This window comes from Mauremys mutica, chromosome 8 (assembly GCF_020497125.1).
Source record: "Mauremys mutica isolate MM-2020 ecotype Southern chromosome 8, ASM2049712v1, whole genome shotgun sequence".
Lineage (NCBI taxonomy): Eukaryota > Metazoa > Chordata > Testudines > Geoemydidae > Mauremys > Mauremys mutica.
Window position 1 is genome coordinate 11,989,629 of NC_059079.1, and position 23,335 is coordinate 12,012,963.

A 23,335-nucleotide genomic window follows, 5' to 3' on the forward strand; every position below is an offset into this window, starting at 1 on the left:
TAATTTTTAAAAGGTGCATGATGCTGACCCTGGAGTTTCCATTCTCTCTAGGACATTCCGTAGCTCTCAGCATGCTTAGTATACCCAGGCACATCCCGATGATAGTGTGCTGACAGGTTAGCACCGGAATAGAAAAACAAACAACGGAAACCCACAGCTGAACTACCAGATGCTGGGGTTTGTCAAAGATTTTTTTATATGAACACACAGACTCTGACTCGGATCTCAATCTCCACAATGCACTTGTCTATGTAACTCTTCTCTTCTATTTTCCTCCCTCCCTTGACGTGCATAAAATGTCCTTATTCGACTTTGATTGGAGCATGCAACTTGCTTCTACTGCCCTTGACGGAAGTGCATAAAATGTCCATGCAAGAGACAGTAGGCCAGACCACGACAGCCGCTCTGGAGATGTCGCTTGATCACAAAGCTGGCCCTTGTGAGCTCTAGGACTGCAGAAGCGCAGAAGGAAAGAGCAGATCTTCAGAATGAAATGATGACAGGTTGGAATTTTAAAAGGACATTGTTTTTCCTCTTTTTTTGATTAAACATATTGGCTTAAAATGTTCGGGGTGCCCTGACCTCTAGGGGTGCTGTGACTGAATTAATTAGTTAAGATGCAAGTGATCTGTTAGCTACTGTAGACTTCTGTAGCCCCTTCCATCCAAGAATCTCAAAGCATTATTATTTCAGGGAATGCTAAAACCCCAGTCCCACTGGAGGTCCTCAGCTGCAGAAGCAGGTGGTGAGTCCAGGTTTACCAGTCCTCCCCATTGGAAGTTGCTCAGACACACCAAGTCCCAGTGACATCCCCCACAACCTAGCACCAGCAGCCATAAAAGCCCAGTTCCCTGTGTTATGCATCAGTATAATTAGGCCTTCTTACCCCCACCAGCCTCCGGAGGCCACTTCTACCTTGGACTCTGGACATTCCTCACATTCTGCTCAGCGGTTGTTCTGACCTCCTCCCTCTTCTCTCCAGTCACCAGGGTCCCTCTGCTATCAGCCTTGTCTCCCTGCATCTTCCATGTTCCTCTCAACCTCATCAGAACGGCCATACTGGGTCAGACCAAAGGTCCAGCTAGCCCAGTATCCTGTCTTCCAGTGCCAGATGCTTCAGAGGGACAGAACAGAAAAGGGCAATTTATCTAGTGATCCATCCCCTGTCATCCCGTCAGTCAGAAGCTTAGGGACACCCAGAACATGGGGTGTCTACCCTCTTGCCTTTCCATCCTTCTTTCTTCCCACCCTCTTGCACCTTCAACTCCTGTCCTCCCAGCTATCTTGCACACACCCACCTATATCCCAGAGAGACCCAGCCTCCAGACTATTTAATGACATTCAGCTATAAATAAAATGACATTTAAAACTAACCCAAACAAGGTGCTTGTAGAAGGTTCCACTACACTCTTGGTCTTGTTTTATTACCTTTTCCATTCTTGTCTCAGTAAACTGGCAGGCTCTTGTACCAGCCCAGGACAGGACCAGTGCCATCGATGCCTGAGTCTGGTTCAGGTCCTTGCCTCAGGGCACAACTCAAGAACTAACACAAACCAAATATACAGCCCATGAAAAGATGGGAGTTGCCTTACCAAGTGTGGGGGGCAGGGATCAGGGTTGGAAGGGACCTCAGGAGATCATCTAGTCCAACCCCCTGCTCAAAGCAGGCCCAATCCCCAGACAGATTTTTGCTCCAGATCCCTAAATGGCCCCCTCAAGGATTGAGCTCACAATTCTGGGTTTAGCAGGCCAATGCTCAAGCCACTGAGCTCTCCCTCCCCCCAACAAAGTGCTACAGCAGCACAGTTGCATCGGTGCCTATGCAGTGTTTGTAGTGCAGACCTGCCCCTACTGGTGTCTATAGTGGGGCTCTACGTCGGCTTAACTTTGTCTGTTCGGGGTGTGACTTTTTCACACCCCTGTGCAACAGAGTGGGAGAGAAAACACATACAAAGCTGAAAAAGACTGGTGAGAGAGACACCCACTCAGCCTGAAGGAGCAGTTGAAAGCACCGTGGCCAACTCTGGAAGAAAGCTGGGAAGAGGTTTTGTGGCAGCGGTGCAGGCTGAAAAGAGTGTGCTTGGGGATGGGAGCAAAAGAAGCGGTTTCCTGACATTTGATTCCTTTTGCGTGTCGAGACATGGGACTTTGTATGTTCTTCATAAATACACAAAACTACACCCAAGAAAATACCAGAGTCCGTCGATTTCTACTACCAACCGGAACAAACGCAGGATCCCAAAATTTGCCCAGCTGCTCAGCTCAAAAAGGGGCAGCATTGCTTACCAGGCAAACACAAGCTCCTGAGCCTGCCACAGTGGCCTCTACACATGTTCAATAAAGACCTCTTTCCTACAACCGTGCTTGCTTGCTGCATCATTACTGCTAACAAAACAAGAGTCACAATCTGGTTCCCTTTTGCTCCAGGGGGAAGTAATTGGCACCAGTCCTCCCTTAGTGGGCCAGGTCAGTAGAGGGGGCCAGTAAGTTGGGGAAGGTGCTGTGTTAAGGCCCTGCCCACCTGGCAGAAGAGGGGAGAGCAGCAGTTCAGCAGAGGCTGCTCCCCTCATGACATTGCAACCCACAACACAAGTAGCCCGTGTAGGGAGTGAGAGGGCTGCACAGTTCCCATAGTCAGGGGCACAATTTGGCCCTAAAGGTGTAATTTAAAAGCTAGTTCACTTCTCAGACACTATCTTTTCAGTTTAAGAGAAAGCGAATTCTGCATCTGATCAGCAGATGGCCAGCACAGGCAACTGTAATTGGTGATAATCACATGAGATTTTTATTTCAGTGACAATGCATTTTCTGTAATTATTCCTCTGCTTTTAGAAGTTACCTAAACGCAGTCCTCACCGCTACAGAAGAAAAAAAAATCCATTTCCAATGCCAACTTTCAAGTTGTTTTCACTTTTGTAGATGCAGAATATTGAAAACAGATGTGCAAACTGAACTTTTTTGCAGCATACTGTAAATGTTTTTAAAATGTGACTCTGGTACTATACATGTCAAACAGTTGAATTCAAGGTAGAGAAAGCTGCCAAAAGGAGAAGACAGATGAAGTTTAAAGTCAGTTTTGACAGATTAACTGCAGACACTTTGAAGCCATAAATCAGATAGCTAGTCTATAAGAAGTTAATAAATGTTTTTTTCATATTTATTATCTCAAAGAGATATAGAAAAACAAACCAACACTGTTTTTGCAAAGCAAAGTCATACCTAGTTACTTATAGTACTATAACCAAGTAGCAGAAGTGTGAGCAAGTTTCATGCTCCATTATTTGCTCGCACTGAAGACAGATAAAAGACAACTAATGTTTGTATTTAAAACATACAATTTCCCAGCTTTAAGAATCATTGTCCACAGTAAACGCTTGAGACTAATGCATTTTAAATGTATAAAAACACAGATTTGCTAACTATTCCTATTTATATCCATTTGTAAAACATCTGTAATAGAATCATAGAAATGTAGGGCTGGAAAGGATCTTGAAAAGTCATCAAGTCCACTCCCTTTGTGGCGGCAAGACCAAATAAACCGAGTACATCTCTGACAGGTCCGACCTGTTCTTAAAAATAGACAATGGGGATTCCACAACCTTTCTTGGAAGCCTATACCAGGACCTAACTACCTTTCTCGTTAGAAAGATTTTCCTAATATCTAATCTATATCTCCCTTGCTACAAATTAAGCCCATTACTTCTTGTTCTGTCTTCAGTGGACATGAAGAACAATTGATCCATCCTCTTTATAAAGCCCTTCACATATTTGAAGATTGTTATCAAGTTCCCTTTTCTCATAGGTCAGATTTTCTAATGCTTTTATCATTTCTGTTGCTCTCCCCTGGACTCTCTTCAATTTGTCCATGTCTTTCCAAAAGTGTGGTGCCCAGAATTGAACATAGTTCTCCAGCTAAGGCCTCACCACTGTTGAGTAGAGAGGGACAATTACCTCCCATATCTTACATGTGACACTCCTATTAATACAGCCCAGAATGATATGACCCTTTTTAGCAATTGCATCACATTGTTGGCCCATATTCATAAGAACATAAGAAAGGCCGTACTGGGTCAGACCAAAGGTCCATCTAGCCCAGTATCTGTCTACCGACAGTGGCCAATGCCAGGTGCCCCAGAGGGAGTGAACCTAACAGGCAATGATCAAGTGATCTCTCTCCTGCCATCCATCTCCATCCTCTGACGAACAGAGGCTAGGGACACCATTCTTACCCATTCTGGCTAATAGCCATTTATGGACTTAGCCACCATGAATTTATCCAGTCCCCTTTTAAACATTGTTATAGTCCTAGCCTTCACAACCTCCTCAGGTAAGGAGTTCCACAAGTTGACTGTGCGCTGCGTGAAGAAGAACTTCCTTTTATTTGTTTTAAACCTGCTGCCTATTAATTTCATTTGGTGACCCCTAGTTCTTGTATTATGGGAATAAGTAAATAACTTTTCCTTATCCACTTTCTCAACATCACTCATGATTTTATATACCTCTATCATGTCCCCCCTTAGTCTTCTCTTTTCCAAGCTGAAGAGTCCTAGCCTCTTTAATCTTTCCTCGTATGGGACCCTCTCTAAACCCCTAATCATTTTAGTTGCCCTTTTCTGAACCTTTTCTAGTGCTAGAATATCTTTTTTGAGGTGAGGAGACCACATCTGTACACAGTATTCGAGATGTGGGCGTACCATGGATTTATATAAGGGCTATAATATATTCTCAGTCTTATTCTCTAGCCCCTTTTTAATGATTCCTAATATCCTGTTTGCTTTTTTGACCGCCTCGGCACACTGCGTGGACATCTTCAGAGAACTGTCCACGATGACGCCAAGATCTTTTTCCTGACTCGTTGTAGCTAAATTAGCCCCCATCATGTTGTATGTATAGTTGGGGTTATTTTTTCCAATGTGCATTACTTTACATTTATCCACATTAAATTTCATTTGCCATTTTGTTGCCCAATCACTTAGTTTTGAGAGATCTTTTTGAAGTTCTTCACAATCTGCTTTGGTCTTAACTATCTTGAGTAGTTTAATATCATCTGCAAACTTTGCCACCTCACTGTTTACCCCTTTCTCCAGATCATTTATGAATAAATTGAATAGGATTGGTCCTAGGACTGACCCTTGGGGAACACCACTAGTTACCCCTCTCCATTCTGAGAATTTACCATTAATTCCTACCCTTTGTTCCCTGTCCTTTAACCAGTTCTCGATCCATGAAAGGACCTTCCCTTTTATCCCGTGACAGCTTAATTTACGTAAGAGCCTTTGGTGAGGGACCTTGTCAAAGACTTTCTGGAAATCTAAGTACACTATGTCCACCGGATCCCCCTTGTCCACATGTTTGTTGACCCCTTCAAAGAACTCTAATAGATTAGTAAGACACGATTTCCCTTTACAGAAACCATGTTGACTATTGCTCAAGAGTTTATGTTTTTCTATTCACTTTGTGATGCACCAGATCTTTTTCAGCAGTAGTACCACCTAGCCAGTTATTCCCCATTTTATAGCTGTGCACTTGATTCTTCCTTCCTAAGTGAAGTACTTTGCACTTGACCTTATTGAATTTCATACTTTAGGCCAATTTTCTAATTTGTCAAGGTTGTTTTGAATTCTAATACTGTCCTCCAAAGTGCTTGCAACCCCTCCCAGCTTGCTGTCATCAACAAATTTTACAACCATACTCTCCACTCCATTATCAAACCATTAGTGAAAATATTGAACAGTATCAGACCCAGGTCTGAGTCCTGCGGGACCCTACTAGATACACCATCCCAGTTTGACAGTGAACCATTGAAAACTACTCTGAGTACATCTTTCAACCAGTTCTGTCTCCACTCTTATAGTAATTTCATCTAGTTTGCTCATGAAAATGTGATGTGAGACTATGTCAAAAGCCTTACTAAAATCAAGATAGATCACATCTACTGCTTCCCCCCATCCATGAGGCCACTAACCCTGACAAAGAAGGAAAGTAGGTAGGTTTGGTATGATTTGTTTTTGATAAATCCATGCTGGCTTTTTTTTATAACTCTATTATCCTCTAGGTCAGTGGTGGGCAACCTCTGGCCCGTCAAGGTAATCTGCTGGTGGGCTGCGAAACAGTTTGTTTACATTGACCATCCGCAGGCACGGCCTCCTGCAGCTCCCAGTGGCTGCGGTTCGCCGTTCCCGGCCAATGGGAGCTGCGGGAAGCAGCGGTCAGCACATCCCTGCGGCCCATGTTGCTTCCTGCAGGTCCCATTGGCCGGAAGCAGTGAACCACAGCCACTGGGAGCTGCAGATGGCCCTGCCTGTAGATGGTCAATGTAAACAAAGTGGCTTGTGGCCCGCCAGTGGATTACCTTGATGGGCCGCAGGTTGCCTACCACTGCTCTAGGTGCTTACAAACTGATTACTTAATAATTTGTTCGAGTATCTTGCCAGGTATCAAAGTTAGGCTAACTGGGCAATAACTTCCCAGGTCCTCTTTGTTCCCCTTTTTAAAGTTAGATGCTATTTTTGCCCTTCTCCAGTCCTCAATGACCTCACCCAGCCTCCATGAGTTCTCAAGGATAGTAGCTTCAGCTAGTTCCTTAAGTATTCTAGGATGAATTTCATGAGGCCCTGCTGACTTGAATACATCTAACTTATTTAAATATTCTTTAACCTGTTCTTTCCCTATTTTGGCTTGCATTCTTTCCCCCTTGTTGTGAATATTAATTCTGTTGAGCTTCTGGTCACCATTAACCTTTTTAGTGAAGACTGAAGCAAAACCGGCATTAAACACCTCTGCCTTCTGATGTCATCAGCTCTCTTTTCCCACTAAGTAGAGGACCTACACTTCCTTTTATCCTTCTCTTGCGCCTAATGTATTTAAAGAACCACTTATTGCCTTTTATTGCAAGTGCTAGCTTTAACTCATGTTGTGCCTTAGCCTTTCTGATTTTCTCCTACATGCTTGTGTTTTTCTTTTGTTCTCCTCCTTAGCAATTTATCCATGTTTCCACTTTCTGTAGGATTCCTTGTTGATTTTCAGGTCATTGAAGAGCTCCTGATGGAGCCACATTGGACTCTTACTATTCATCCTATCTTTCCTTCGCACTGGGATAGTTTGCAGTTATGCCTTTAATACTGTCTCCTTGAGAAACTGACAGCTCTCCTGAACTTCTTTATCCCTTATATTTTCTTCCCAGGGGACCTTACTTACCTGTTCTTAAAATCAGACTTTAACAAACTCCGAGAAGTCTGTTGTCCTGATTCTGCTGCTCTCACTCCTTACTTTCCTTAGAATTATGAAATCTATCATTTCATGATCACTTTCACCCAAATTGCCTTCCACCTTTAGATTTGCAACCAATTCCTATCTGTTGATCAGAATCAAGTCTAAAATGGCTGTCCTCTTGACTACTTCCTCCACTTTCTGAAACAAAAATTTGTCCCCCATACATTACCAGAAGTTACTGGAAATTTTGTGATATGCCGTATTACTTTTGCAACAGATGTCTGTGTAGTTATAGGTTCCCCTTACTACCAGATCTGGTGTTTGGACATTTCTATTATTTATTCTAGAAATGCCTCTTCTTGATTTGGTGGTCTGTAGTAGACTCCTACCATGACATCACCCCTATTTTTTCCCTCTTTTATCTTTACCCAGAGACTTTAAACTCATCTCTCTCTCACCTCCTTCTGGACCTCAGAATAAGTATATATTTTCAATACCTCCTCCCTTTTTCCCCTGCTTGTCCTTCCTGAACAAGCTATACCTCTCTATACCAATATTGCATTCATGAGATTTATCCCACGAAGTCTCTGTGATGCCAGTTAAGTCATAATTTAGCTTATGTACTAATACAGTTTTGAGTCTGTCAATCTCCATTTCACTTTTCGAATAACTCATGTTCTAGAAGACGAAGGACATATGGAAACACCATATTTTGCTTATAAACAGCCATTTCTACCTTTTGTGCAATTTGGCCAGCTGTCCTGGACTCATTCCCTTACATGTAAAACGATGCATGTGAAGAAAAAACTCAAAAATGTTTTCCAAGATTTGCATTAGGGTTACAACTTTTTATATGAATAGTAAAGTCTTGTTAAAATATGCCTCTAATTTAAAAGCTGTGATGCTCTTACACAGGATGGCCCCCAATCCACCACTCATTCCAAACCTTTGTGCCTAGACAGAACCGCACTGAAGTCAAAGGAGCGCCACAGGAAACAACCATCTACTCACATGTGATTGCCAACATGGACTTAAGTGCCCAACGTTGCATTCTTTGCTCAGCCAAAACTCCCAGTAAAGTTGAACAAGTCTAGAGATAAATTCCAGCATAAGAGTTATAGGGTGGATATTAGATAGGAGCTTAAATTATGTGTGAAATAAAACAATCTTCATCTCTTGGATTCCTCCACAGTACAAATCATATTTCACAATACATTCAAACCTTTTCTGTTTTGGTGTTAATGGATTCCTTATACGTTTTGGCTAAACCTTGCTCTGGAACACTACTAAGTCAGTTTTCAGCCCTAAAACTCACTTCAGTGAAGACCAAGTCATCTTGGGCTTTAGGAGAAGTAACTGAGTCACGGCAGTCTCCTAAATTGTTCAGCCAGTAGGAAGAAGACTGGGATTTGCACATACATCTGTGAATGTGAACGTGCCAATGCAAACATTAGTACTCAGGAATATTATATGGATTCAGGACATGCCAAAGGGATTAGTACCATAAAAAGGAACTAGTACCTTGAGAGAAATATAAATCTGTTCTGGTAAGTTTTATGTTTTTTTAAGGAAAACTCTTGTGACCATTTTTCTCAGGCCATCTTTCTGAAATTTGCAGAGAAGTTGCAACTCTTGCATGAAACAAACTCAGGAACAATCATGAAAACTCATTAGGCCTCCTCTTTCGAAGTTGCACAGTTCTGGGATAAATTAGATAGGTTAGCATTTTCTTCCAGATGGTTTTGAACAGAATGGTCCCATTTCTGTTCTCACTTACACTAGTTTTCAAGTTGTGTAACACCATTGACCTAGTGATGTTACTCCTGACTTACACCAGTGCAACTGAGATCCAAATCAAGCTCAGTGTCTGTGAGAATACAATCAGAAAGACTCAGCTGGGGTCAATGGTCTTAGGAGGGACTCAACCAGTGCCCACTGAAATCAACAGGACTCCATTTATTGACTTCAATGGGCTGTGGACCACACCCTGGGAACCTAATATTGTAGTAGCACAACAAAAATTGAACCAAATTTTTTGTAATAAAAAACCAAATTCTTTTAATTGAATCTGACTATAAGTGAAGGTTTGGTTTAATATGAGAGCTGGGTGAATAATGGATTTTTCATTTTGCTTGCAATTCTGAAAGCTACAAAAAATTGTTTTCACATTGACGTGAAACTAATTCTTTAACTGTAGACTACAGTTAAAAAATTAGTTTCACATCAACATGAAAACAAATTTTTTCAAAATTTTCAGCAAATCAAAAGTAATTTAAAAAAGCCCCAAATATTTCAGGTCAAATTAAATGTTTTGTTCAACCCCAAATAAAAATGTTTTGTTTTGTGCATTTTTTAACAATTAAACATCATTAAAAAACAAAATAAAAGACATTTCAAAACAGTTATTTTGAATAAAATAATCAAAACATTCACTTCAGATATGTCAAAATTAAATGTTTTTCAGAAATTTGTTCAGGTTTTCTTTCCATTGAAAAAATTTGGCAAAATCAACATGAATTTGTGAAATATACAAATATTGTATATTTGTTGCCAATCCTGCATTTTTTGCCAGTCAAACAATTTCACAATTTCTAACTGGTCCAATTTTTTTCCGAAATGGATAATTTGATCATTCCTTTCTACATCGACCCACAGGAGCATGGATCTTTGTGTCTAATAGTATGTTAGAAATAATTAATTTAAAAGACTCTTGATTTTGACTTTTAGCTAGAAAAATCTTCTGAGATATTTTGGAAGCTTCCCCCCATGCAATCTTGTCCTCAGTTGTTAACTCAAGCCACCCCCACCTCCCTTTAGGATTTGTTCCAATGCTCATACAGGACTTTCAGTAACATTATTAGTTAGGGAGATGCTTCAAGAGAATATACCCAAAAATGGCCCCTATTTAATGTCACCATTTAGATTGGAGACATCCAATGATGCACTGCAAGAGTTGGTTTGAATGATTCCTTTGGAGGCATCCTTCATTCAGAGCCAGCCATGAGGAGATGCTCCATCACAGAGAAAGAGGCACTGTCCTGTTGGAAATGCTGTCTTTCAGGTCAGATACATAACCAAACTCTGACCATTTATGGTCATAATGGATCCCATGGCACTTTAGTTCTCCCCGAAGTTCCACATAGACAATTTCTACATCAATTTAATTCTCTTCATTTAGATCCTGATCCAATACCCATTGGCTGCCGTATCCTCCTACTCAGTAGATAGCAGCATTTCAATGATGGATAAAGTCACTGCATTCCCTTTATACATATGTAAAGCTAATTGGTAATTCCGCTAGCTATCTTGAGGCCTGTAAAAGTCACTATATAAATCAACTAGGAAAAAAAGAGAGAGAGACTATATACCCCACAAAGACAAGTAGAAGTTGTTTTATTTGGAAAAGAGTATTTTCCATCGTTTTAGGGTAATGCAATGTTCTCTTGCACTTCAGAATATTATTATATTTAAGTCTATGCTGGAGTTTTGTATGTGTTCATGCCAATATTTTCTTTCAAATGTTCTTACCTTTTGAGACAATTTATGTTATTTTATGGACCACCAAAGTGAAGTGCCATTCAAAAAACTAATATTTACAGAACAGTAGCTTTTGTAAAATAAAAGGAGTGGCAAAAGCAATCCATCCATTACAAAATACTATGCCTTGCTCATAAATTATGCAAAAATACTGGACTAAAAGTAAGGTCGCAGAGACCTGATTTCATTAGAATAAAAATGAATCGTGTCATAACACCAACACCTCTAAATGATGTTGGTTTAAGCTATTTTATAGATACAACTGTCCAGGGCAGAACTAGGAACAAGAAATGTGCCTTGTATAAACAGTGTTGCTTAGTAACCCTGTATTTTTAATAGCCTACCACTCTAAATTCTGCGTTGCCTTCAGTACGGGATTTCGGCTCAAGACATCAAGGTACTTCAGAGCCAGCTTTCTGAGTTGCACCGTTCTGATTGCAGAGCTGTTTGTCACAGCAATACGCTGACATGATCAACAGAAGAAAGAGATGGGATGCCAAATATAAACTATCAGAGGGGTAGCCGTGTTAGTCTGGTTCTGTAGAAGCAGCAAAGAATCCTGTGGCACCTTATAGACTAACAGACGTTTTGCAGCATGAGCTTTCGTGGGTGAATACCCACTTCTTCGGATGCAACCACTGCTTGCATCCGAAGAAGTGGGTATTCACCCACGAAATATAAACTAGTTGTTATTGTTCATTATTTGCATTACAATAATGCCCACAAGCCCCCATCATAGCCTTGGACCCCCACTGCAGTAGGTGCTGCGTAAACACCGCTTCAAACAGGTTACAATTTAAATATAAAACAAGAGACAAACTATGAGGCAAGATGCACTTGTGAAATAAGTTTCCTCAAAGCATTATTACCTACTATTGCCTGTTGAGAATACGAAAGGCAGTATTTGTTTTTGCTAGAATTAATGCATTTTGTTGCCCTGAAATACACTTTTTAGTCTTAAAAAAAATAGATTCTACTCCCTTGCTCATATTGAATAGTACCTTCCTATACAAGTAATCTTACTGAAGGAGGGCAGAATCCTGTCTTGAACATTTTCATTCTGTCTGAGTATCCTACTCTTCTAGGGGGCCTCCTATCCTGCTAAAAAGCTTTTTCCTCATTCAAGGGAACATCAAATAATCATTTTAGGCCAAACGTTTAGGATTTGAGAGAAAACAAAAAGTTTGATCAAACCAAATATGAAACATTTTTGGGCGGGATTTAAAAGTTCCCCTGCTGTGCTAGAAACCCAACACCACATCATCATGCTAGTGCCTGAGAAGCAGGAAGTGAAACTGGCCAGGAATTAGTTGAAACTGACCAATCTGTTTCATTGTCCAGTCTCTGTGATCTGCAAAAAATGAGAAAACAGCATAAATGATGAAAAATAAATTAGGGACTTAGACCTTCAATGGGAACTTTGCCCTAGTAAGCATTGCAGGATCAGGCCCTAAATGTTAAACTCTTTCAGATTAATCATCTAAATGATTAGTAATTTATAAAGAAAAATATATTTTATAATATATTGGGCTAAATCATGGATCCTTATGCAACACCCTCTTTGAAGTTTATGCGAATAAAGACTCAAATACTGAGTAGGGACTACAGGATTTGATTTTTATCTTGACAGTGTGTATTTAAACTGCCATTATTTTCCTTCTAGCACGTCCACCCATCATCGAATTCTGGACACCATCCAGCAACATGACTTCATCTCCCTGTAATCTCTCTCCTCAGCTGGCCAACAAGGCTGTGCGCATACATGAATACACCATTCCTAGTGCTAAAAGGATGAGGAGTACTTGTGGCACCTTAGAGATTAACAAATTTATTTGGGCATAAGCTTTCGTGGGCTTAAAAAGGTGCATTTTCCTTGCGAGGATACATTTAGCTGTACCTGTAAATATCTTTTCTATTAGCTCTTCCACAGTACCTTAAATTAATAGACAAATATAATGTTCTTCAGATAAGCCTAACAAGACGCAAGCCAATTATTGTCACCCTGATCTTTTTTCTTCTATGTTATTTCTCTTTCTCCTGCCATTATGTTTATTATTTAATTCTATTACAGTAATACCTACAGGCCCCAACTGAAGATCAGAGCTCCATTGTGCTACAGGATATATACTCATCCGGGAGAGATAGTCCCTGTCTAAAAGAACTGATACACTTTGATATATAGTTTATATATAGCTATATAGTTTATATATAGGCTATAGACTATATGCTTTTCCTGAGTTGGGCTCTATCCGCCTACAAATGTGTACAGCACTGAGCATGTTTTTGGACACTTCACTAGTACAAATAATGGACCTGATTCTCCACTTCCTTGCACCAGTTTTGTGGCAGTGGGTGTCCTTGATTTCAACAGAACTACACTGAAATTTGTGTGACTGGGTTCATATTAATAAAATACAAACCAAATCATCTCTTAAATTTAGTGCTCCCTCAACTCTTTTTATCTCTGAAATTGTATTACTGAGCTCTCTAAATTGTGCTGGCATGCGTTTAGTGAAAGAGATGCTATTGATAATAAAGGCAGTCCTTGCTCATCTGAAAAGTCCTGTTGACTTAAATGGAACTAATCACATGCATCTGGACTACTTCCCGGACAATGGCCTTTTATTTTGTACAATGATTTTGTATTGGAACAAATGGAAAACAAAGAACTCCCAGATAAACAACAACAAACAACAACAATAAGAAGAATAAATTAAATAAATAAATAAAATAAGTGCCTCCTGCCACAAACTACATATTTTCCTTTGGATTGCCACCTTGCCAACTTTTTACTAGCTTGGATGGGGCTGCAAATGTTTATGTTTTTGTGAACACCAGTTGAAATTCAGCAGAAACCAAGGTTGCTTTTTTTTTAAAATGTCTTCGGTAAACGTTTGAAAAGACACTTTATGTGAGTAAAAGTGACAGGCATTCCCTGAATGTTTTAAAAATATTAAAAAATGAACCCAACTCTTAGCCAAAGCTAATGTAGCCAGAATTTCCATGGAACCCATCAGTTCTCCAGCTTCAGATCTTGTTGAGTCTTACCAGGTGAGCAATGCTGGACATGGTTAGGGTTTGGATGGGAGATTTCCAAGGAAAATCCAGGTGCTCCAGGATGGTATCAGTAGCACTGTGTTACTAGAGGCACTATCTCTTGGAAGAAATGAAAAACCAAGACAGTGGCCATACAAGGTGTTTAAAGAGCTCATGACACTTTCCATAAGAAAAAGTGTTAAATATGGTATCCCGGCAAAACTCCAGGGTGATTACAACCTACCTAAAATATTCCTGCAGTTTCAATTGAAATCAGTCATCTTTTTCACTTCCCATCCTAAGCTGTGGAGTGTTTTTGCCCTGTAAAGCAGATCCACCCTAGGGGTGGGCTGCCCCTCTGAACTAAATGTGTGAGAGAGGCAGGTGCTATTTTCACTAGCTAGCATTCAAATAACTGCCACCCAACTGTAGTGTAGGAAGACTGCATCCCAACATAAGAACCTGCACTTGTTTCAATTTGCACAGGATCACAGTAGTTAGAGGTAGAAAAGCCCTCCAGCTGTTTTGGTTGGTTAAGTGTTAAGGAATAGGCAAACCAAGAAGCTAGCACAGAGATTTTCCCAAACGGCAGATTCCTTTGCAGTCCAAACCAAACCCAAGCTCACCTAGGTGCAAACAAAAGCAGCAAAGATTGCAGATGGCCCTACAACTTGTGTGAGAGCATTCCTACCACTGCATACCCAGTGGATCCTCTGGGCCTTTGGCGTAGCAGGCTAACACATAATAAGGGACAAAATTTGTAAGTCCCCCCAGTTTAGCTTGAATAATCTGAACATTGCCCAGAGTCGCAGTCCTTAGTAGCAGGAGGTGATTAACAGCCCTGCGTACTTGTATCACTACATCCCCCACAAAGGAATTTCCAACTCCAAACTAATTCAAGACTGATTGGTGGCAGTCTGGAGTTACCAGCTTCCACACAGCGATTGCCACTCGCTTCTCCACCTTTAGGCAGCTCTCATTCTGGTGTCTTGCACTGGCGGGCAGGGGCGAGCTCCGCATACAGTTCCAGGAAGGTGGCTTTCCAGGAAGTTCTGAAGCCACTGCTCATCATCCCATACCTGCATACGATGTGATCCCACCACTCAGTGCTTGTGTCCCGCACCCAGAACCAATGGTCCATCATGTGCATCTGCTCTGTGAATGCCAAAAGCAATAATGAATTGTTTCTTTCCATGGCACACAGCAGGGCAGACCCCATGGATTCATTATCAGATTTGCAGCTCATGAAATGCTGCAGGATCAGCCATGTTGTGCTCATAATGCTCATCACAATACTGGAGAGCAGTGCAGAATCCATGGTTTGAGACAGAAATGGTGGGCGCACAGTGTACAAGGGGTTTTGAAAAGTGGTATGAAAGGTAGTTGGGAGCCTATGTAATGATCGGATGGAGAACACTGCATCATGGGATGCTAAGCTCACCCCACAAGGCACTGCGAACCCTTCCCAGAATGCCCAGTGGCAGATTGTGGTAAGTTGCACAGTGGCATAGGTACCCATGGTGCACTGCTCTCTCTGTCAGTGCAAGAGCACCAGCTATGGACATGCTCTGCCGTAACAAGGAGTGTTGTGTGGACATGCAAAAGCAGTTTAATTACAGCGGTTGACGACATAACATAAATTAACTTAACTTTAGTCGTGTAGACAGGCTCTAGAGCTGAAGAAGAGCTCTGTGCTACATGAAAGCTTGGCTCTGACTCTTCCACGAACAGAAGTTGGTCCATTAAAAGATATTATCTCACCTACCTTGTCTCTCTCATATCCTGAAACCAACATGGCTACAATAGCATTGCAAACACCTGACACTGGGCATGTCTTACTGACATGGATTTTTCATAAGAAAAGCACATGGAAAAGGATTCTTTTGATATTTGTTTTCAAAGCCCTTGACAAAAAACAGATTTGAAGTTTGGGGGGGGAAAAGAAGCTTTTGGAATTCCTAATTCCTCTCCCACTAATTGACTCCAGTTTCTTTTGGAAAAAAGTTCAGTTTTAGGACCAATTAGTGATTCAGCTCATGATTTCTATCTATTCGCGTCATTGTCTCAAATGACCCTTGGCTACTCTCATTCTATGGTTTCAATGAGATTCGTAGCTGTTCTACAGGTACAGACTGAAGCAAAAAGGCATATGCTATCAATCCCCAGAAGTTAAGCCCATTACTCAGAGGTTTTATAGAGGAAAGGAGATGTCTGCTTACCCAAGCCTACAAAGAAACATAAGCTCTTCATGTTCCAGACATCACTGTCCATTTTCATCAACATACCTTATAAGAACAGCCAATGTTTAATGATATACAATCATAGAGGGTGGACCCCGGGGACAGAAGCAATTTTTGTTTACATGGAGAACCTGTCATAGGCATTTGGACATCACTCATAGCTGCTTGAATTGTGTCCAAAGGAAAGAAAAACAACAAAAAACTTGGTAATTAAAAAACAAATCATGCTCTAGGCTAGGCAAGGAAAACCAAACAACAGAACCCAGGCAGCAGTAGATTCTGTGTGGCCTGAGATCAGCCCAGCATCTGGGAGAGCCATAATAAGCATCAAATGGAGCTGCCTATAGGAAACAGAAAAGTAAAATCAAAGAAAACAGCAACACACTCAATGGGAAACCCTGTCTAAAAACTCTACATAGTTATCCAAACAAAGGAATCTAGTCAATTTGGGCAGCTCCCAAAACACTAATTAATTCTGGGGGCCAAATTCTTACATCAGGTACACTGGGGCAGGTCCATTCAAGTCACTGGAGCTGTACCAACATACCTGATGGGAGGATTTGGATCCAAATCTATAGCTTAAATGTAACAGTAAATCCACATAATGTACAGCTTTACCATTATCCTTAGCAGAAGCAAACATTTATATTATGGTAGCACCCAGAAACCCTAATTGGGAACAGGGACCATTGTCTTGGGTGCTGTACAAACATGCATAACAGACAACCCCTACCATTGAGGGTTCACAATCTAAAAGACACAACAGACCAAAGGGTAGGGGATGGAGACATAACACACAATGAATGAATATGTATTTGTGGGCAGCGACTGTCATTTTCTGTATTTTTGCACTGTGCCTGGCACAATGGGACCCATATTTGGGCTCTGGATGCTACCACAATATCATACTAATAGTAATAAGAAGAAAAATAGAAAAGCAGTTAAAGACGTTCTTACATCAAAAAAATGGTCCGAACACACAGCTCTCTCTGGATCAAGCCAATCAAATTAGTGACTAAGGACAGAAAAATGTCTTTTCCTATTAATAATACAGAAAATACCCATTAACTATCCATTATATAATCTTAATATTTCATTCACCATATTATGAACTTCATTACAGGAAAGAAAAATGTCTCTAAGTGAAGATGGCACCAACCAAAATACTTCCATAAGTGAAATGCAACAGCTCAAGCTCTTGAAGTCAGTATAAAGTTGTTTCAGAAATATTTGCTAATGTGGAGGAAATGTTACCTTTCTGCACTGTTTTATATGGAATTGTTAGACTGAAACAAACTATAAAGTCAATAAGTAAAATAAAATAATTTATGTTCCTGGTGTAGCTATTAGCAGTAATACTTACACAATTTTAATGAATTTGCTGGTAAATCAATAGCTCCATTTCTGTTCTGCATTACAACTATTACTGCATGTCAAATAAATCACTGTAATGAAGGCTGATGAGCAAAGATTTTGATGGTGGTGTACCATAATTATAAACATCAGCAGTATGGCTCTTTCGAATCATGAAAGGAAAAACGCTTTGATGACGGGCAAGTGAAATTCTTTGATTATAATTATTTTTGACATTTCAGGCAATGGAAGTCCTCAAATCTGGCCCTGACCTTTGCTCTTCAAAATGCATCTCTTCATTAGTAAATTGCAATATCTTTAATCATCAAATAATAAAGACACTGAACATCACAAGACATACAGTACAGGTTTGATTTATTTATGTAAATTTCAAGGACTTGGTTACTCAAGCCAGGAAGAAGGTATTCAAGTTCTAAGAAAAGAAACAACCGCATAGTCCTGATAGACATTTTTGTTGCCTTCAGATGGAAAGAATCAAAGCGTTGAAGAAATAAAATATCAGTTGGAATAGAGACTATATTATTGAGACCATAAACCATGATTTATTTTCAAGTTTCTTCTTGACGTAAGTATTGTACATTTAAATCTTAGGTCAAGTTGGATCAGGTGCACGACTCAAAATAAGCTGGAAATCACCATCCACCATTTGAACAATGTTTTACAGATTTTTGTCCCCTGCAATATCAAAAACAACATGACTGCACAAGGAAACCCACACATCCAATTAAATGGCATTGTTGTTGTTCTCATGAACTGTAAACAATTCAAAGTATGACGGTAAATAAACCTATAGTGCAACATAAGAACAGATGTGCACACTGGCTGCTTGTAATCTGCAGTTTATATCAGTTTCCAAAAAATGAAACAGGCTGTTCTGGACCAGAGAATTTTATTCTTATCACTTTGAAATATTCAAAAATATTTCTCTGTACACCTAATTATTAAGTCCCTCGTTTTTAGGGATAGATGGAAGAGTTAGGGTATAAGGCCCACCCCCAACTCCCCACCAAAAAAACCCAGAACCAACCAGACATGTACAGTGATCCTTTGCTTACGGCTCATAAAGATTGGTTATTTTCCCCCTACTTCCCCCTCTAATTTTTCCATGCCTCTGACCTTATAGGATGAGTCTGTCAGTAACGGAGCTATATCCATTTACACCAGCTAGGGATCTGGTCCTTGGTTGCTAACTGGGATGAGAAGTAGAAGCACTGACATCTCTAAACAATACTTCTAGTCTGACCAAGAACCCAATATTTCAAGGTGCTGAGTGCTGCCTGCAAGGAGGCACTGGCTGTCCTCCCTTCAATTAGCTTGACTCCCAGCAACTTGTCAGAGTAGCTCCAGAACCAGGAAGCACTAGAAGTCTCATAAGAAGACCTGGGCTCAAGAGATTTCTAGCCCAGAGGCCTGATCCTGAAAAACAAAGGCTAAGGGAGCTGAAGGTGCTCAGCACTTTCCAGGCTTTGGCTGAACATTTACAGATCTCTGTGGGGCTCAGAGAAGTTTCGGCTGCACACCTAAGCTTTGTCCTGGTTTGTCCCTATATTATGCACACGGTGATGACAAAGAAGCAAAATCAGGGGCTAGCTTTGAAAGAGAAATTAGTGCAGTTAGTGAGGAAGGGGACCCCAGGGAAATTCTTTTATTCAGCGCAAGCTGGAAACACACTTTGAATCCACTAGGAAGGCCAAATTCTGTCCTCACTTACACTTGTGAAGCCCCACTGACTTTATTAGGTTGCATGGGCATAAGTGAGGACAAAGCATGATCCATAGTGTCTGGCCAAGGACAAGAGATGTTATTGTCCCATCGCAAAACTAGAAGATATTTTCCAGCAGCAAGTCAAACCCAAAAGGAAAAGTCCTACAGGCATTTTCCCCTAGATGAACTTCTCTCAATGACACACAGCTTCACCTAGAAGAAGAGAATGCGCAAAGAACTCACAGTAATCTTACCAACACATCAATAAACATGCCGTGTGTAGGTCTCTTATCATGATTTCTTTTTTCTACAGTATCTTTTTGTACTTTGGCTCCCACACTGACAAGTATTCAGACCATCCACTTATACCATCATCAACTAAAGTGGTACAGATTTGATCAGAATAACCAGGATGTCCTGCAACATGCATATACACTTCTACATCTTGTAAGCAGTATCTGTAAATGTGACATGGTAGGGATGGAGAAGGACAGAGCTTTAGAGAGAAGCTGGGACGGAGGAAAATTGCATTAGGGGAAGTTTACAGGGAGAAGAAATGAAACTTGGGATCGGATTTGAAGGCATAGGTGGCAGGCTGTTTGCACTGGATCAACCAGTACAGTGGGGGTGATGAACAGAAAGGAGTCTGGTACCTAAGCTGCCAGAAAACACTGGAAATATATTTTTAAATTCTTCTAAATTAAACTTGGCTTTTCTTTCCAGTCAACACCACCAGCACAATGAGAGACAAACTGAAACAAGCTGCCTGCATTGCCAAGCCCAAGACATTCTACAGCCATCACGTCAGTGTGAGAGTGGGCCAAATTCTGAGGTTAGTCTAAGGGAGACCACAGGAAGTCTTTATTGGTGTAACTTAAATCTTCTTCAAGACCCCTCAATGTGCATGTCACATTCACTTAGACTCCTTCTGGACTTACACTCCTTCAGACTCACATCCATTTATAGCTGGTAACTTGCACTCCCTGCCACTCCGCACCAATCACCTCTGAATTTGGCCCCACAAGTCTAAATGATCAGAGGGGTAGTTGTGTTAGTCTGGATCTGTAAAAGCAGCAAAGAGTCCTGTGGCACCTTATAGACTAACAGACGTATTGCAGCATGAGCTTTCGTGGGTGAATACCCACCCATGTCATGCATCCGACACAAAGTGGGTATTCACCCACGAAAGCTCATGCTCCAATACGTCTGTTAGTCTATAAGGTGCCACAGGACTCTTTGCTGCTTTTAAGTCTAAATGAGTGTAAGTTGATGTAACACATAAAAGCAATGAGACTTCTCATGCTTAAAGTTAAGCATGTGCTTAAGTGCTTTGCTGAATTGGGGCCAGACTGCTCAGCACCATTGAGAAGAGGTGTGAAGAAAAAAAAAGCAATTAACAGGAAGGAATAAGCAAGTGTAATTTAAAGTAGATTAGGGGCTACTTTAATTTACACCATTTTATGGCTCCTTCAGGTGCAAATTACAACAACTGACTCCTGGGTGGAGGCAGGTCCAGGAGAGACGAAGTTAGCGAGAGGGAGTCTCACACCATCTTATACGTCACCTTTGAGTTTGGCCCAGTATCTCCCAATAACAGAGAAGTCTTAAAGTTTTCCAGACATGGTTCCCAAGAACATTTTGAACTATATTACCTGACCCAGTGACAGCCAGATGGTGCCAGTAGTAAGATACCGGGAGCTGGCAGGTGACCAGCCTCCCCACACTGCCCCGCCATTTGGATGCACCAGCCCCAAACTTTTCAGTTCACCTTTATTAATTACTGTAACAATCCATTTAATCACACTTTCCAACTCTGCTTTAAACACTAAAAGCCAGAGACATTTTAAGTAGAACCCACAATTTAGCCAAATGAGCTAACATTTTCCTTTGAACCCTATAGCATTTCAAAACGTTGGTAAATCTTTACACGGTATAAAAGTGTGGTGTGTTCACCACTTAACAATCCAGTTCTGTGCTGGATCTGTCAGCACGATAGTAAAACATCTAAGTGCATAGTGTGCTTATAATAAATACTTTGCACAAAATTATTCATTCCACATACGAGCAGAAGGTACTTTAATGCCTACTCTGTTTTCGGAATGCTATATAACCTTGCTAGTTGCAGGCAAGTATATGGAAGTCGTTTTGTTCTATTAAATAAAGGAAACAAGGTTCCCATTTTGAAATTAATTCACTGAAAACGATTAAGTAGCTGGCTGTCAATGCTTTGGGAATTTATATAAGCCCCCCCCCATACTAATGTTCTTTTTTTCCCCCTTGTCCCTTAAACAAATACTCTGTTAACCACATCATTGCCAAGCAGATCTTCTGCATGCACGTGAGCCACCTCCACATGGTAAAGTTCACCACCTGAATGGGTACCTGACTCCTGCACAGTATTTTCCTGCAGGCACCAGTGGAATATGAGCCAGAGTGGTCCCTCCTACTCCCTTTGAGAGAGTGCATGATAAGCTCCCCCAAAACCACACTGGATCAACTGTTGTGGTGGGGGCTGTGGCTCCTCTTTCTCTTCTTCCCGCTTTTGGGGACACTAGCACCACCAGCAGCATTAGCCGGGAACAGCCTTTGTGCTTAATGGGCGCGAGGACTGAGGGCTTGTCTACATGCAGCATTTGCCACAATTTCAGTCATTGGTGACTGGAGAGAAGCAGGGGTCAGGCTACAACCTGACCTATGTTGTTTTACCCCATCTACCCTAGTGGTTTGCACGAATGCAGCTACCTCAGGGGACTGGCCACTGCAGCTGAAATTGGGGCGAATCCCCGTTGTAGACGAGGACTGAGATAGTGACTAACCCCTGCACAAGCCAGGGAAAAGCTCCTTGCACCTTCAACATCTCCTTTCACACAGCTACTCAAGATTGAAAGTGGCCCTATTCAGGAAAGCTTTATCACATACTAAATGTTAAGCACACGCTTAAATCCCACTGAAGTCCCATTGAAGTTTACGTGCTTTCCTGAATCTGGGCCTTAGATCCTAACCACAAAAGATGAAATGGACACCTTCCTTTGCCAGCCTAGAGTGAGCACATGGTGCCAACCTGATTCTCTGCATTATAACTTGATTTTTGCCAGACTCTGGTTTCTAAAAGCACAACTGCCGGCTTATAAGCTATTATATTGTTTTAAGAAGGCAGCCCTCCTCTTTCTATCCCCAAACCTTCTCCTTATTCCTAATACTGATACAAAGTGGGACTTGCCAGAACAATGTTCATAAACATCCCCAAAGTGACAGGGTAATGTCACAGATGATGGGTTATACATATGACCCACACAGGGGAAGCTCTAGCTTTGTTGCTGCCCCAAGCACGGCAGGCAGGCTGCCTTCGGCGGCTTGCCTGCAGGAGGTCCCCAGTCCCACAGATTTGGCGGCGCGCCTGCGGGAGGTCCACCAGTCCTGCGGCTTCGGCGTACCCGCCACCAAATTGCTGCTGAATCCGCAGGACCAGTGTACCTCCCACAGGGAAGCCGCCGAAGGCTGCCTGGACTGCCGCCCTCACAGCGACCGGCAGGCCGCCCCCCCACGGCTTGCCGCCCCAGGCACGCGCTTGGAGCGCTGGTGCCTGGAGCCGCCACTGGACCCACAAGGAGAATCTGGACTTGGGGAGAAATTTTCTGTTTCAATAAAGCTAATTGTTTACCAAGAGCCACATAGTGAGGGAATAGCCACAAATAGGAGGACATATATATTATATATATAATTATGAAATGTCACTCTCACGTTTTTAATGCTCCTTCATGGAAATTCATAAACTTCTGTATTCTATGCACTTCCAAAGACATATTTATAATTTTTCAGAAAACAAGTTGCATCTCATAAAGGGATCATAAAGGATCAGTGATCCTGCACTGCTGATACACACACTAGTACAGACCCTTTTCATTCTTGTGACTAGAGCTTCAGGCTTTCCTCCGTATCTAGGAGTTATATGCTAGCTTCAGATACGCACACTGGATTAAATCAGGGTTTTTGAATTGTGAAGAAACATGCATTTCTTTGCATTCTATGATGAGGATACTGTACCAGATCTTCAGCTTCTGTTCATTTTCTATTCACATAAATGGAGCGGTGCTGCTTTATACTAGCTAAGGATCCTGCCCAATGCATCGATGTTTATTTTCTGGGCAGTGTATGTTTTATGATGACCTCAACTAGTCACCTGCTTTGGCTCTGTGAATGATGTGAAGGGTAAGTGCATGCATACCAGCTCA

The 23,335-nt window shown here is 41.4% G+C and overlaps 1 protein-coding gene across 9 annotated transcripts in view; it reads right to left on the minus strand.

Annotated features, from left to right (window-relative positions):
• The window catches only part of GLIS1 (GLIS family zinc finger 1), a 272,015-nt gene that overhangs the window by 163,800 nt on the left and 84,880 nt on the right, over positions 1-23,335 (minus strand). The window contains exon 1 of one of the 9 annotated variants that reach the window (XM_045026544.1): positions 887-970. The exons of the other annotated variants lie outside the window; for them this stretch is intronic. The gene's annotated coding sequence lies outside the window, so the exon portion shown is untranslated. Of the gene's footprint in view, positions 1-886; positions 971-23,335 lie in introns of those variants that run through there. 9 annotated transcript variants of the gene reach the window in all.